Here is a 16,070-nt window from a genome sequence, read left to right as displayed (position 1 = left end):
GAAGTGCTGGCTGGGGAGACAGAAGGGGTGCTGACAGGAGATACAGAAAGGGTGCTGACTGGAGAGACAGAAGTGGTGCTGGCTGGGGAGACAGAAGGGGTGCTGGCTAGTGAGACAAAAGGAATTCTGGCTGGGGAGACAGAAGGAATGCTGGATGGGGAGACAGAAGGGGTGCTGACTGGAGAGACAGAAGTGCTGGCTGGGGAGAGAGAAGGGGTGCTGGCTGGGGAGACAGAAGGGGTGCTGGCTAGTAAGACAAAAGGAATGCTGGCTGGGGAGACAGAAGGAATGCTGGCTGGGGAGACAGAAGGGGTGCTGGCTAGTAAGACAAAAGGAATACTGGCTGGGGAGACAGAAGGAATGCTGGCTGGGGAGACAGAAGGGGTGCTGACTGGAGAGACAGAAGGGGTGCTGGCTGGGGCGACAGAGGGGGTGCTGGCTGGGGAGACAGAAGGGTGACTGGCTGGAGGGACAGAAGGGGTGCTGGTTTGAGATAAAGAAAGGGGTGCTGGATGAGTAGACAGAATGGGGACTGGCTGGAGGGACAGAAGGAGTACATACTAGGGAGGCGGAAGGGATGCTGGCTGGAGACACAGAAGTGATGCTGGCTGGAGAGACAGAAGGGGTGCTGGATGGAGACAGAGAAGAGGTGCTGGCTAGAGACATAGAAATGGTGCTGGCTAGAGAGAAAGAAGGGGTGCTGGCTGGAGACACAGAAGGGGTGCTGGCTTGAGAGACAGAAGGGTGCAGGCTGGAGACACAGAAGGGGTGCTGGCTGGAGACACAGAAAGGGTGCTGGCTTGAGAGACAGAAGGGTGCAGGCTGGAGACACAGAAGGGTGCAGGCTGGAGACACAGAAGGGGTGTTGACTGGAGACACAGAAGAGGTGCTGGCTGGGGAGACAGAAGATTTGTTGGCGGGGGAGACAGAAGTGGTCCTAGCTGGGGAAACAAAAGGAGTGCTGGCTGGGAAGACAGAAGTTTTGCTAGCTAGAGAGACATAAGAGGTACTGGCTGCAGAGACAGAAGGGAGTTGGCTGGGGAGACAGAAGGGGTGCTGGCTGGGGAGACAGAAGAGGCTTGCTAGAGCTGGAGAGAGTGCAAGGCTAGAGTTGTAGAAACACGTGGGTGGGCCCTGCCGTTGGTCATTTGTGATTGCCGATTGTATGCTGACTACAGCACACCTTGCCAAACTGCAATGTACATGTGCAATGAAAAATATCGATAAGTGCTATGTATCTGTATAAATGCAGGGTGTACACTGGTGTTGTAGTTCTATTGGTGTTTGAGCTACTCTTTTGGAATGCTGTTTTGGTACTGACTTTGTCCAACTGTTGCTGAACTCAGGTTGCTATTAGTGCTATATCTGCATGGTCTGTTGCTAAATCAGTGAATACTTCAACATTGTCTCCAAACATAGAGGCTGTTTAACTATTCTAGGGTCCTAGATCTGGTATCTTGTATTCCTTTTCATTGACACATTTAACTCATGTCTCGGGGCAATTGATTACCGATAAGCTTAACTAAACTGGTCACTGGTCTTCATTGACAGCAAGTGGGCTCAGATTTGTTATATAATTAGCACCCATGGAAACATATTTTGTAATGTATCGTATATATATATCTGCACATGGTGCTTTAGGTTGCACTGTTTTCCTTTGGGCAAGTGTGTATATATATCACTCATATTATTAGAGGTAAACAAATAATTTCAGAGTACAGTGGACATAACATTTTTCTCAGTTTCCAATAATCCTTTGGGAAGAAACTGAATGAAAATGTATCACTATTACACATACAGTATCTGGACTGCAGTATCTTCTAGACTTGACACATTTACTGTATCTGTTTAGCTTTGTTTGCTCACTGAAAACCAGACAGCAAAATCTCTTAGAGGTCAGAGAGAGGACAAGTTTACAAGAACTTTATAAGAACTGGTACTTTGCAGGTGCATTAAGTACTTCAAAAGAGTGGGGTCAGGAAAAGCAACAGTGCTGTTTATTCTGTCATCAACACACAATTCCTTCACGAACTGTTGTTAGATTTGTAACTTTTAATTACTTTGTAATCACTTTATTTGACATTTGAAAAAGATTACCCTCTCCTTCTTCGCCTATTTAATTAAATGTATCTAGCAATGAGAAATGCTTTAAGCAAAAAAGTTAATAAATAAAACTAAAGGATAACCCTGTGTCCTGGTCATAGTACTATCAAATAGAGTTGACCCCATAAAATGTAATTTTAAATTTGTAACAGGCTTTGTGATGCCAAATGTGTGGCATGGTGGTTAGCATTGCTGCCTTGCCTTGGGTTTTAATTCCAACAAGTGCTTCATTCATGTACAAAGACAAATTATGCGCCTCTCCCACCAGAACTTCACAAGAAACCCCGGACAGAATGTATCAAGCATTGCATTATGGATGCGATACATCCCGCCACTTACCGCATACATACCGACATTAATAACGCTGGTATGCAATTACAAATGCGATTAAAATCACAAAGGACAACTTTTCCGAAAGGATCTGTCCTATGCATAAGAAGCAACTTCAGTGTTTATGTCCCAGGAGTCCTTCTGTACATGCACACGCTGACATACGAGTGCAGGGTACCCTGGAAAGGGTTCTATTGGATCCCCCCCAGTGAAGAATGCGAAGAGATGCCCATAGGCTTCTATTAGGCAACAGCAACTATAGATGGCATTGCCTACTGGGTACAAGCTGTAGAAAGTTTTGCTTTCTAAAGCTTTGTACATATGATAAAGTGGTCATAACTCCAAAAACATTGAAAATATTCCGATGTTACTACAAGACATTGGCCCTCATTCAGAGCCACTCGCAAACAGCAGTATGCTCGTTGCGTTCCGATGTTGACTAACCACGCATGCGTCGGTGTTACACTGCGCATGTGCGTACGGCAGATTGCGAGCTTTTTTTCTGTCGTTCCTAAAATAGCGTACAGGAAGTGACATGTCAAATGTGATTGACAGAACAGGGCGTTTTTGGGTGTTGACGGGGGTGGAGATGGAAAAACGCAGGCGTGGCGAGGCGTTTTTGGGGCGTACATACATTAGCAGATGCGAACGTCAAATGTGTTCGGACCGTCACATACGTCACTGGAACATCCTCTTTCCCTTCAAAATGCTCGCACAGTTTAGGGTCTGGATTACTCGACCACATTGGCGATGGCCTTCTCCTCCGTCCCGGGACTCCACGATGTTGCAGCGATTAATCGCGGGTGGTCACAAAAGCAATTAGTGTTGTATTGAAAACCGGCTTGGTATGTGTTTTGAAAGCAGTTTATTGGGATAGCACAAAACCGTACGCAGGTGGAAATCATACCTGCTAATGTCAGGATTACACAATCAATTGGCGTACATTTTTTGGGGTTTTTTTTGGCCTCAATTTGTTGTTTATGGCCTATTGTGACAATAATGTCATCATGTTTTAATTAGCTCCCCTTTTTATTTTTAATGTGCAATTTGCATCGTTATGTGATTTTTTAAACGTTCCTTCAAGAGGCCTTTTTTTTATACAAATGAAATGGTTTTTGGTGTCCTTTTTTGCCTTTAGGGCCAGGATTAAATGTAACCCATTTGTACAATAATGTCACAATACAATGTCAGATTTTGAACATAAATTTATTGTTTAAACACAAACCAATTGGCATAATATTTTTTTTTTATTTTTCTGCCAAAGATACTTTTTATCAAAAATAAATAATCAATAACTGATAACATAAACGTACAAAAATAACTTAAAAACATTTCACAAGAAAGGAGAGGGAAGTTTTGACCAGAAAGGAATATGAGCCAAGCACAGGAGTGTGGGAAAAGTCGCCATTGCTGTCACCGTTTTTTCGCCCGTTTGGATGGGGGAGGGTGGGCGCCAGACCGGGTCCGGGATGCCATCGGGCTGGCCTGTCCAGAGGCAGATGTTGTGGCCTCTGGACTAGGCACAGGGCTAGGCACATTTGGAGGATTGGCTGATGTTGTGCCAGAGGTGGAGGATCCTGATGTTCCGGCAGGAAGGGAGGTCGGCTCCACCATGCGCTGGCGAACGAGCTGCTCCAGGGCATCGGCGATGCGGATGTTGGCCCTGGTATTTTCCGCCAGGGCCTGACCAATGGTCACGTTGGCCGCAGCATTTTGCTCCAGGGCCTCAGCCACCCGTATCAGACTGGCGTCCATCCTCTGCAGAATCTCCGTATGGAAATCCGATTTGAAATTGAGTTCTGTGAGGAGGCCCACTGCCTGCGAGGGGGCACGCCCTGGACTGGCTTCTGCAGGGTCCTCAGCCGGATGTACTGGTTCCTCCCCTGCAGAGCCAGCAGAAATTCTGCGGCCAAGGCTTCCCTCTGGAGCAGACTCATCCGCCTGTGTCTCTGTTGGAAAAATGAGAAAAGACTCACATTAGAATCTACATATTGGCACAATAGCATTTCAGAGTTGGTGACATCACAATACTTACCTGGGCCAACATGAGGAGCCGCAAAGTCTGGCATGTCCGTATCCATGTTGGACACGCCAAACACCTCCACAGGCTGCACACACCCCTGTGCCAGCTCTTCTAAATCCGTCAACTCCAATGACACAGGGGTGGGACCCCCACCTGTCCCCCTTGCATGCCTAGCCCTGTCCGCGAGTTTTTGCTTTAGGCGATATTTGAAGTCGCCCCATCTGTGGGGAAAAATGGAAGCCATTATCCTTTGGTTTAAAATGGGGTTTGTTTTTAGGGGGGTCAAGGGTTTACTTTCCGCCGTTTGACATCCCGGGCTAGACGGACATAATCACCCACTCTATTGACAGCAACGGCTACCTCTTCCCACATTCTCCACTTCTGGTTTAGCTCATATTCCTGTCTGCCTGTGGCAGGATGTCCACACACTTCTGGATCAAAACCTCCATCTCCTTTCTTGTGAAATGTGGCTGCCTTTTTTTTTTGCCCGCTTTGGCCGGAATACTGGGCCCAGCAGCCTCTTCCATGTCATCCTCCTCACCTATTTGTGTAAATTTACATAATTCACAAAATCACAACTTGCCTAATCTTATGTTTCAAATTAATCGTTGATAGAAAATGCATGAAAGACTTACCGCCTGACTCTTGGGCATTTTTTCCCTGGTCTGTCGCCATGTCTGAGGTCCAAACAAGAAATACACCAGAATTTGAATGTGTTTTCGTGACGTATTTATACATGCGTCCTTATTTTGCGGCCGCATCATTGATTGTGCGGCCCTATGATCCCTCCTTAATTTGTGCGGGAAACGAAACACTATTTATGGCTTGGTGTGTCTCAAGTCGAGGTGGCGTTTTTGGATTGTTGGAGGTTATCTTGGCTGGAGTTTATTGATTGCGTAGAAAGGAGTTGGAGGTTGGAGAATCGTTTGTTGGTTAGATTTGCGTTTTTTTTTCCGTTATCTTTGTTGGTTTATATTTTTGGGACCTCGTTTGTTGATTTGGTAAGTTTTGTGAAGTCTAACTTTTGTTCAATTGTTGTTTCATTGTGTTTCGTATATTTTGTAATTTTTGGATACCTAATTTATTCTATTTTAGATTTTGTTTATTTTCGACCCCAAAGACCTTTTGAATTTGCATCTTAGATATTTGCTCTTGGTAAGTCCATTTTTTATCTTGTATTAGCGAACTAATTAGCGCATTTTTAGTAGTTACTCTTGTGACTTGTATTAGCGAACTAATTAGCACATTTTTAGCAGTTACTCTTGTGACTTGTATTAGCGAACTAATTAGCACATTTTTAGTAGTTACTCTTGTGACTTGTATTAGCGAACTAATTAGCACATTTTTAGTAGTTACTCTTGTGACTTGTATTAGCGAACTAATTAGCACATTTTTAGTAGTTACTCTTGTGACTTGTATTAGCGAACTAATTACCACATTTTTAGTAGTTACTCTTGTGACTTGTATTAGCGAACTAATTAGCACATTTTTAGTAGTTACTCTTGTGACTTGTATTAGCGAACTAATTAGCGCATTTTAAACAGCTTAATAATCATTCTAACTTTTTGATGGTTTAGCTTTCGCTTTTTGAGCCAACATTTCGACCCGTTTTGATGTACTGTGTTAAATGTCGCTTTGCGGTTTTGCTAAATGGGTGTTTGGCATATTTGAACTTTGGTCTAGCACAAAATGTATCCACAAAAATGCACAGAGTGAAATGTGTCAAGTAATTTTGTTGTTTATTTTCAGTTTGGACGTATCATGACAATACCCCGGCATGTAAGCAGCAATGGATGGTATCATCAAGCTAAGTTGTTTTAATATAGTTTTGGGGTGGGTCAAAAGCCTTACTTTGCAATTTTTGAATTTCAGGTTGATCTGGGGAGGATTGTTCTGGCCATGCTCCCGGAAGCCGACCAACCTCAATCTCATCCCAGGCGTAGGCATCGTAGGCATGCAAGGCCCCAGATATTTCGAACACGTGTCACCCTTTTTGGAATGCCCGATGATGAGGTTTTAAGACGCTACCGTCTACCTCCCAAAATCATCATAGACACTCTCTCATTAATAGAAAGTGATCTTGAGCGGCAAATTGACAGTCCAACAGCAATACCACCACTGACGCAATTTATGGCGGTGTTACATTTCTGTGCCTCAGGATCGTTTCAAACAACGGTGGGAATAGTGGCGGGCATCTCCCAATCCTCCTTTTCCCGGATCCTTAGGGCAGTGATGGAGGCACTTTTCAAGCACCTCCATCATTTTATTCAAATGCCTTTGGATATGGGTGCCCTTAGTGTGGCCAAGGCCAATTTTTACCAAATAGCTGGCTTCCCACACATCATAGGGGTTGTGGATGGTACTCACATACCACTTCAGCCTCCAGCACGGCTGGAGGCAATATTTAGAAACAGGAAACACTATCACCCCCTGAATGTAATGGTGGTATGTGATGCCTCCCTCCAGATCCTGTCCCTGAATGCTAAGTTACCAGGAAGTGCACATGACTCCTTCGTCATCCGGCAATCAGGGATATGGCAGAAATTAACCAACCTACAAGCTGGTGATGCGTGGCTTCTGGGTAAGTGGAGACCTTTAGTACATAACAATGTTAAGCTTGATACACAGTGTTCCTGATGTTGTCTCTTATTTTTCACAGGAGACAGTGGATACCCTTGCATGTCCTGGCTGCTCACTCCTTATTTGGCTCCCACACCAGGCCCACAAAGTGAGTATAATTCCGCACTTACAGCCACCAGGCAAGTGGTGGAGCGCTGTATCGGCCTTTTAAAAGACCGATTCAGATGCCTCCACCGCTCTGGTGGCGAGCTCATGTATTTGCCGGATATGGTGTCGAAAATTGTGGTCCTGTGTGGGATATTTCACAGCATCGCCATAAGGAGTGGTGTCCCAATGCAGCCAGAGGATGCCTTACCTGAGGATGGCCCCCCCGAGGTTGGTCGGAGGTCAGTATGTGGGGGGGCCATACGCGATGATGTGGTGGCCAGATTTTTTAGGTAAGTTTGACCCAAACTACAGTGTTTATACCTAATGTGTTTGTGTTTGTTTGCGAACATCTAATTTTTTTTTTTTTGTTCACCATCTTCTGTTTGTTCACATAATCTTTGCCACTCCAACGCTCACTACTTCCTGCTACCCTTACCAAACCTGGATCTGGTGATTTTGTCCATATATTCTGGAACCCATATCGCAACGCCATGTTTGTGGAATCATGTTGGCATGGTCCTTCGTCAACCAGTTCTTGATTGTTTTTTTTAATTAAATATTTTATTTGTATGTGTTGTATTTGAGATTATCACTGTTTTTTTTTTTTGGGACTGACCACTTTGATTTCTCATTTATGTTGTGAATAAATGTTTGGAGAGTGAAATGGTCTTCCTTTTTTTGGACGTTAACAGCAAGTGTAACCAGGTTAACACACCTTACAATTGACTAAGGGGTAATCCAGTACTGACACCAGTTGATGTAAACTGAAATATGTTTGCAGGTTCCCAACCCACACCAAAAGGAAGCCTGTCCAAACCTTTGGATTTTGAAGATTGGCCTAAGCAGCTTGCACACCAACTAGGAACCTGTAAAATGGCGAAATATCTAATTGACACTACACCCAAAAAGGGAAATGACATTGTTACTGTTATGTGTTTCTTGTGGCTGTTTAACATACAAATACAAAATACAATCTAACTTTTAAAAAAGGGAAATCCTTGCAGGAACAGTCTACTTATGTCAGGGAAAACTATTTGTGTTTTTGAAAAAAAGAATGAGCCAGAACGTATATTAGAACTACAAAATTTATTTACAAAACGAAAATCAACAAAAAAAACTACTGGCGAAGGATGCCAGACAGCCGGTCAAGGGCCACAAGAATGCCAATGACATGTTGGCGCATCTGGCCAACACACTCGTCCACCTCTTGTCGACGCCTCTGTTCCTCTGTGGGTGAGAAAAGTGTGTGGATTAATGAAACAATAGGGAATCCACATTAAAAAAACAAAAACACAACGAAATCACTCCTAAACCGAAAAAAGAAAAACCAAAACAAAAGGGGGTGCTGGCAAAAATACAAGGCCTATGTACAAATTCACACAGGTGTGATATGTGTATGTTGAAATCAGCAGGAAGAGGTAAAGGCAAACTGCTAAATCACCAAAAGTAAACCAAACAAGCACGAATAAAGGCACGACACATGATTACATACAAACAGTTTGTGGTTAAAAAAAATGAGAAAGAAAAACATACCGGGAGCCAAAACGGGAGCTCCGGAAGTCCCTCCATGTTCCTCCTCGGAGGAGCCTTCATTCCCCAAAGAACGGGGAGGGGTAATGATGGACTCCGGGGAGGGGGTAATTGGAAGAGGGGTGGGTGGAGGAGAGGGGGAAGTGGGACGGAGGGGAAGGAGGCCTGACAGTTCCAGGAGAGGGTCTGGGAAGGCTGGGGAGGAGTGGGGTATAGGGGAAATATTTGGGGTGGAGTGTTGGCTGGGGGTTGGGGATAGTGGCCGGGAACGCCGTCTGGCCGGACGGTGACGGCGTAGTCTTGGCTGTCCTCCTAAAATATGTCAAACAAATTGAGGTTAGTTTCTGGGCAAATCCGGGGCCCAAATAAAAAAAAAAAAAAACAGCAACAAAAAACATGCAAAAAGGAGTAGAATGAAAAAAACAGAAATAGAGGGAAAACAAGCACACGCTGATATGAGGACAAATAATTAATAGGACAGACAGGAAAACATGCACACGCAGATATGAGGACAAATAATTAATAGGACAGACAGGAAAACATGCACACGCAGATATGAGGACAAATAATTAATAGGACAGACAGGAAAACATGCACACGCAGTTTGCCCCACAAACACAAACATGAAAACCACAATACATAACACTTACTTTCAAGGATCTGCATGCGAAAGCATGCCAGCAAGCGGGGCGTTCGCCGTTGCAGGTCTGACCACCTGCGCTCAAGCTGCCCGATGTTGCGGCGTGAACCCAACGACCGCAGGCGGGACCGTGCCTCCGCATACGCGGAGCGCTTCTGCCGGTTGGTGATGGGTGGAGGCTGGCTGGTGATCCGCCTATCCATCACCTCCGTAAGCACCAGCAGCTCGCGCCTGGTGAATGCGGAGGCTCTCATGATGGCAATGGAGTTTTTCATACAAAACATTTTTGATAAAGTGTGGCAAAAATTTCTGATTGGCTAATGTATTTTGGAAATTAACAGGAGCAATTTTATTGGTTAGTGTATGAGTCATGTGGTCAACAGGGCCAGAAATCTCTGGAGAGTTATGATAGGCTTGATGCAGTGACATGCGTTTGCAAATTTAAATAAAGAAATGAACCCCGGAAAATATGCGGGGATCCACAGCAATAGAACAATTGTTTAATTGTGGTTCACATGTTTTTTGAACAATAAAAGCGAATGTTCCATCCGTACGTATTCTGCGGGTAAACACAAACACGGACAAGAGTAAAGTTTCTTGCATTGTGTTGAAAAAAAAAAAACAATTAAGCTAATTGATACATTGATTGGCATGATACGATTGAGGGAGGTAGGCAGAATAAAGGAGCAGGTAATCGACATCTGACAAGGCCACTTCCGGTTTCACTTGTGCGTGCGTTCCCTTCAAGCCATTTCGGGGATGTACGCTCGCTATTTCGCACGCTCGTTAGTTAGAGGAGGGGTCGCCTGAGTTTAGGGAGGAATTTTAGATGCGAACGAAAATACGAGCGAGCCATTGAATTTAAATAATTTTGTACGTACGCCTAACGTACGTGCGCCCGCTTGCGAGTGGGTCTGAATGAGGGCCATTGTTACTTCTGTATTTTTTCATGGAGTTTTGCTTTTTTGATTCTTAAGTTATTTCTATTGTCTTATTTCTATATACTATATGGCCAACTGAATGTTTGTTATGTTTTCTAATGTGTTTGTGTCAACAAAAATTATAAAAAATAAAAAATACTCCAAAAACAAAATATTTAGAGTTTTGGTTGCATTTTCACTTTAGTACATCCCACTCCCAGTAATTGTGATTTTCTTTCTTTAGTTTACAACTGTGCATGCTGATACTGGTAATGTGGATTTGCATACTATTGGCGTTGCCAGTTTACAATGACAATGTGGATCCGCCTAATAATGATAATAAGGAGAATTTGCAGAATGTTAATGACAATGTGGTGTTGCAAAATAAGGAGGAAGATTTGGCTCTTCCTCTAGTGCCACTCGCTGAGTTTAGTGTTGACCAGATTAAAGATTCTGCTCTCAAAAGGTCATTTGAAAGTGTTATAGCTGTTAATGATAAATGACTGGATAATACTGGTGAGCTTAGATAACTTTGGCCCTCATTCAGAGCCGTACGCTCTGAGCAGAGAGCACGCTCTGAATGAGGGCCGGGCTCCATTTTCATGGAGCGTCCTCCTGGACACTCGTATAGCTGTGGGTCACCACCCACAGGCTATACGAGCGTGCATTTTGATGGCCGCGATGGTCGTGACCATCGCGACCATCGAAATTGCGAGCCGGAGCCTGCGGTTGAGGTTTTCAACCGCAAACTCCGGAGTGATTTTGGCTCTATCAGAGCCAAAATCACTCCCACTGACATCACTAGTGATGTCAGTGGGCCGGCTTCTGACGGGAGGCGTTCCCGTGGGAACGCCCCCGTCAGGGAGGCACCCCCCCGGCACGCCCACCAAAGGGGCGTGCTGTCAATCAACATTGACAGCACGCCCCCTTTGATCGGACACAACGAGCGAAGGAAAGTCCTTCGCTCGTCGTTTCTGGCGCATGCGCACGACGGAGCTCCCTCCGTCGTGCGCATGCTCAGTGCAGACCATCGACCCACTTGCGAGCGGACAGCCGCTCGCGAGTGGGTCTGAATCAGGCCCTTTGTTTGTTTTTTTGCCAAAAGGATTTTCTGTATAAAAAAATACTAGATGAGCGGTTCAGTTTTGTGGAAAACCGAACACACCCAAACTTTGGGGTTACGAGTCAAAACAAGTTCTGCCTGGATCTCATACATTTTGGATTGCATTTAAGTCCCTCCGTCATGATGTCGAATGCTGTGAGGTGGTCAAATTTGACTGGAAATGAATGTTATTGTTGTTAATAATACTATATATGTAGGAACAAAAACAGGTCCAAGTTACACGATTTTAGTTGTTTTTATCATTAAAAAAACAAACAAAACAGAATTAATACACTTGAGGGCGGTTTTGCCAAAAACAAAACACGATAATTCAGAACCAAAACCAAAATAGCAAAGACACATGTATGAAAGCAGATAATGTAGAGAAAATAATTTTTCTCTACGTTATCTGCAAACATCTAAAGATTCATTCAGATAATTAAAAAATGATTAGTGCACTTTTATAGCTTATCGTTTTTTCACATATCGCCTGGATTATATGCCGGTATGTGTACTAACCTTCGGCAGGCAGGAGACTTCTGTGAGGTCTCAGGCTGAGCATGAGATCCCGCAACGTTTGCGAGATCTCTCACATGCGCAGTCGGACCAGTCAGGAGGTAAGACAGCACATCAGCACTAGGCTGATGCATTGTGGGCTTTGCATGGATTGCCGGGGGTGGGAGTTTTCTCTCCAGCACTCCGGCGGCCGAGATGTTAATACATCTCAATGTTATTGCTTCCTGCTTTGCCTCGATAAGAGGCGAAGCAGAAAGAGCTACAGCGGCGCGATAAGTGCCACTATAGTCCATCTCCCCCATTGTTCCAGCATTGTGTGGCAGTTGTAGATATGTATATTTAAAGTATTTTCATTTATAAAGTTTTGCTAATTTGGTGACTAGATTATTTGTGATATTCTCCCACAGGAAGTCATATAGTAACTATCCTGCCCTCAGCAAATGACCATACACATTTCTTTAGCTTGAATGCACACTGTGGGGGGTATGTAGTCGGGATGCCGATGGTCTAAATGCCAACTGTCAGTATCCTGACTGTCTAATCCTGGCAAGGGTCTAATGACAGACGTCGAAATCCCGACGCCTGTCATTTTACCTACGCCGGGAGCCCGATGTCCGGCATCCCGATCGAAGATAAGCCGCGCACCGGGCGCGGACAGCCACGGGGGGAAGGTTAGGTTAGGGACTCCCGGGGGGGACTTAGGGTCAGGCACCCCCCGGGAGGGATAGGCTAGTGGAGGGGGCTTATGGTTATTCACCCCCGGGGGGAGGTTAGGGCTAGGCACCCCCCCAGCAGGGTTAGGTTTAGGCAGCGGGGAAGGGGGGGATTAGGTTTAGGCACTTAGAGGGGGGTTAGGGTTAGGCAATAGGGAGGGAGGTTAGTGATAGGCACCCCTAAAGGAGGTTTAAGGTTAGGGGGGTTAGGTTAGTTAGTACTTACCTTTAGCGCAGTCCAGATCTTCACTGATGCCGGTCTTCCGATGTCGGGATTTGAGCCGACCGGACATGCGTCCAGCGGTAAATCAAACCGGTCCCCTATGGGGTACCCTGTGCGTACAAGTTAGTATGAAAATATTAAATTAATTCTAAGTTAATTTAATTAAATTAAATTGCTGTGTAAATCCAAACAGATACATTTATTCTTTATAGCAAATATTGAGGATAAACTGAAATCATAGGTTCCTGTCATTTAAAGTTACATTTAATTGTGGAAGGAATTGTTTCCCAATGCTAATTTTATATGCAAGATTTGTGAACTAGTCTTAAAAGTTTTAAAGAGGTAAAGGGGCTGATTTACCCCCCTGCCAACATGTGTTTTAAATTTGTATAATAGCAGGCCTTGGTGAACTCAATGATATATAGGAACATTCTGGTGTGTGTAACATATGAACTTTAAAAACATCTTGTATGCTGTAATAGTCCTGATGCTTTGCTAGAATTATTGTCATTTTAGAGACATTTCATTGGAGCAAATAAACTTCTTTCTTGCTCGGAGACACTTGATCTTACTTGTGTCATGTAACTACCATTCCCTGACTGCCCTGCAGATGAGCTCAGTGTCTCCAAGCTCCACCCATTGGTCCAAAGTAAGTTGCCAGAGGGTATATAGTCAATACCAACCAGGAAGTGTTGCAACAGTTTTACTACACATGCCCAGAAGTAATCAGTTCCTGTGGCCAGTGCATGGACCTGGGGGAAGCAGTTCCATGTGCTTATAGGAGCCTGGTGGTGGCAGTGATTTGTCAACCCACAATGCAAAGGAAGGAATCAGTAATAGGTGGTTACTGAAGGTAAGATGGAATCCATATACCCAGTAGGAGATGTAGTCAGGAAGTCGGCGGTCGAAATTCCGACCGCCGACTTCTCAACATTGAAAGGCTGGCAAGGCACTAAAAATAGGCGCCTAAATACCGACGTCTATCATTAGCCACATGGCAAAATCCCGACGCCCGACATACCAAACATAGGTAAGCTGGGCGTCGGGAGCTGTTAGCCGCAGGGAGGGAGTGTTAGGTTTAGGGACTCCTGAGGGGACTTAGCGTTAGGCATCCCCCAGGAGGGTTAGGGTTAGGCTAGGGAAGGGGGGGTTAGGGTTAGGCACCACCGGATGTGGCTAGTGTTAAGCACCCCCCCGGGTTAGGTTTAGGGTGCGGGGAGGGGGGGTTAGGTTTGGGCACCCCTGGGGGGAGGTTAGGGTTAGGCACTAGGTGGGAGGTTAGGGTTAGGCACCACTAAGGTACAGTAAGGGGGGAGAAGGGTAGGGATAGCCTGCTTACCTCCCCTGTCGGGATCTTCATCTTCCAGCCTTCCGGCGTCAGGATTTCAACCGTCCAGCGGTATTACATACCCAACCCACCCAGTAGTGGTGAAGTAAGCCCACTCAGGTAGCTCATTAACAGAGTAACTGCTGCACAATCTGTGCTGGCCCCCAGAATAAGGCCATCCAGTCACATTTCAACTACGCCATCCTCAAAAGAATATCATTACTGGTGAGAGTAGACGATGCTAACTGGTACCCGAAAACATTTGCCTTGTGGGTTGCTCCAGTTAATCAAGTTTGAACAAAGTTAGTGAAATTGTTTTCCAAAACTGATCCTTACTGATCAAGGTACAAATTTTATGTTCCACTTGGTACAAGGGATGTTAAAGCTGCTGAAGTTAACTTCGATCACAATGTCGGTTTACGATACCATCTACATATGGTTGGTATAGCTGAGATGTTTAAACTAACTTTAAAATAAATGTTAAGCTGTTTATTTGATACAGAGACATTTTGGAATGAACCCCTATCCTACCTTCTGTTTGCTGTCTGAGAGGTACCCCAGGCTTCTACTAGCTTCTCACCATTTGAACTTCTCTACTGAAGGAAACCTTGGGGTATCTTTGACTTCCTCTGGAAGTTATGGGAGTAAACATTCTACAATATGTTTGAGCAAGCAAAATCACCTGGATTTAGTTGGTCACTTAGCTAGAGAATATATATTAAATTTGCAAGAAACACTCAGGGCCCGATTCAGATGCGGACGCTAAGCCATGGATGCACACTATGGGTGATTGTCGCCAGTCTGCGCATGCATATGCATCGCAGTGTGTGTGTGCGTACCAGACATTGCATTCGTGAATCGTGAGCTCTTAGCACAAAGACTGAGCACTACTTTGAGTGACAGATAGTGCCGTTTGTGGGTGGTAACAGGGGAAGGTGCTTGTGAATGGGGAAGTGGTGTCTGGCCATGAAAACGTAGTTTTATGGGTGTGCAAAATTAGCATGGAAGCATCATTGTACACGTCACTTGGTTGTATTTCAGCCTGCAGTGATCACAGTGCTCAGGGCTGCCATCAGAGGGAGACTGCTGGGTCTGAAGTCCCGGGCCCGAGCACTCAGGGGGCCCGCCCGGCACCTGCTACTGCCGCCTGCCAGCTACTAAAGCCCAGGCCCACGGTTGCAGACAGTAACAGCCAGGCCCGGCGGTGAGGACCCAGCCACTCCTAAAATTACTCTGCCGCCTGCTACTGTCCCTCCAGCTGGGCCCCTCCCAGCACCACACAATACAGACAGTGACTAATCCAGCCTCGTTGCCCTCCGCTCCACCTCCTGCATTGGCCAGCGTGCCCACAATAAAGCTTTTATGTTAATGTTGAAGCAGTCGCGGTGTGATGTCATGACATCATGCCGCTGAATGACAGAGGAGCCGAGGCGGGTGGGCAAGTAGTTTGATGAGCTTGCGTCTGGAGCATACAAGCAGAGACCGTCTTCTAGAAGAAGGAGCGAGATAGGTAAGTTAAGTGTGTGTGTCCTTTGTATCCTAAAGCGTGTGTATTCAGCCTGTCAGACAGTGGAGACAGAGCATGATGGGGCTGAGTCTGAGAGAACCAGACTGTCCTGGTGCTCCATGGAATTCTCACCTCCCATGCTGGTATGCTTCAGCTATTTTAAATATGCTTAAATTTTTCAGTGCTCTACACACTCTGTAATATAATGCTCTTTCAGCAGTTTTTTAAATTATGTATGAATAAGGTAGCGGGGGAAGGGGGGTTGTGGGGGTGGCAGGGGTTGGAGAGGGGCTTGGGGTGCCCTGCCTATTTCATCAGTCCCGGGCCCCACAATTTCTGATGGCAGCCCTGGCAATGCTTGCAGTGGAGTAGGGTCTACCTCAAGTGCTGCGCTCAGCTCCGATGGCAC

Source organism: Taudactylus pleione, unplaced genomic scaffold (genome assembly GCF_031769625.1).
Source record: "Taudactylus pleione unplaced genomic scaffold, aTauple2 ptg000016l, whole genome shotgun sequence".
Taxonomy (NCBI): domain Eukaryota; kingdom Metazoa; phylum Chordata; class Amphibia; order Anura; family Myobatrachidae; genus Taudactylus; species Taudactylus pleione.
Note: the sequence above shows the minus strand (reverse complement) of the source record.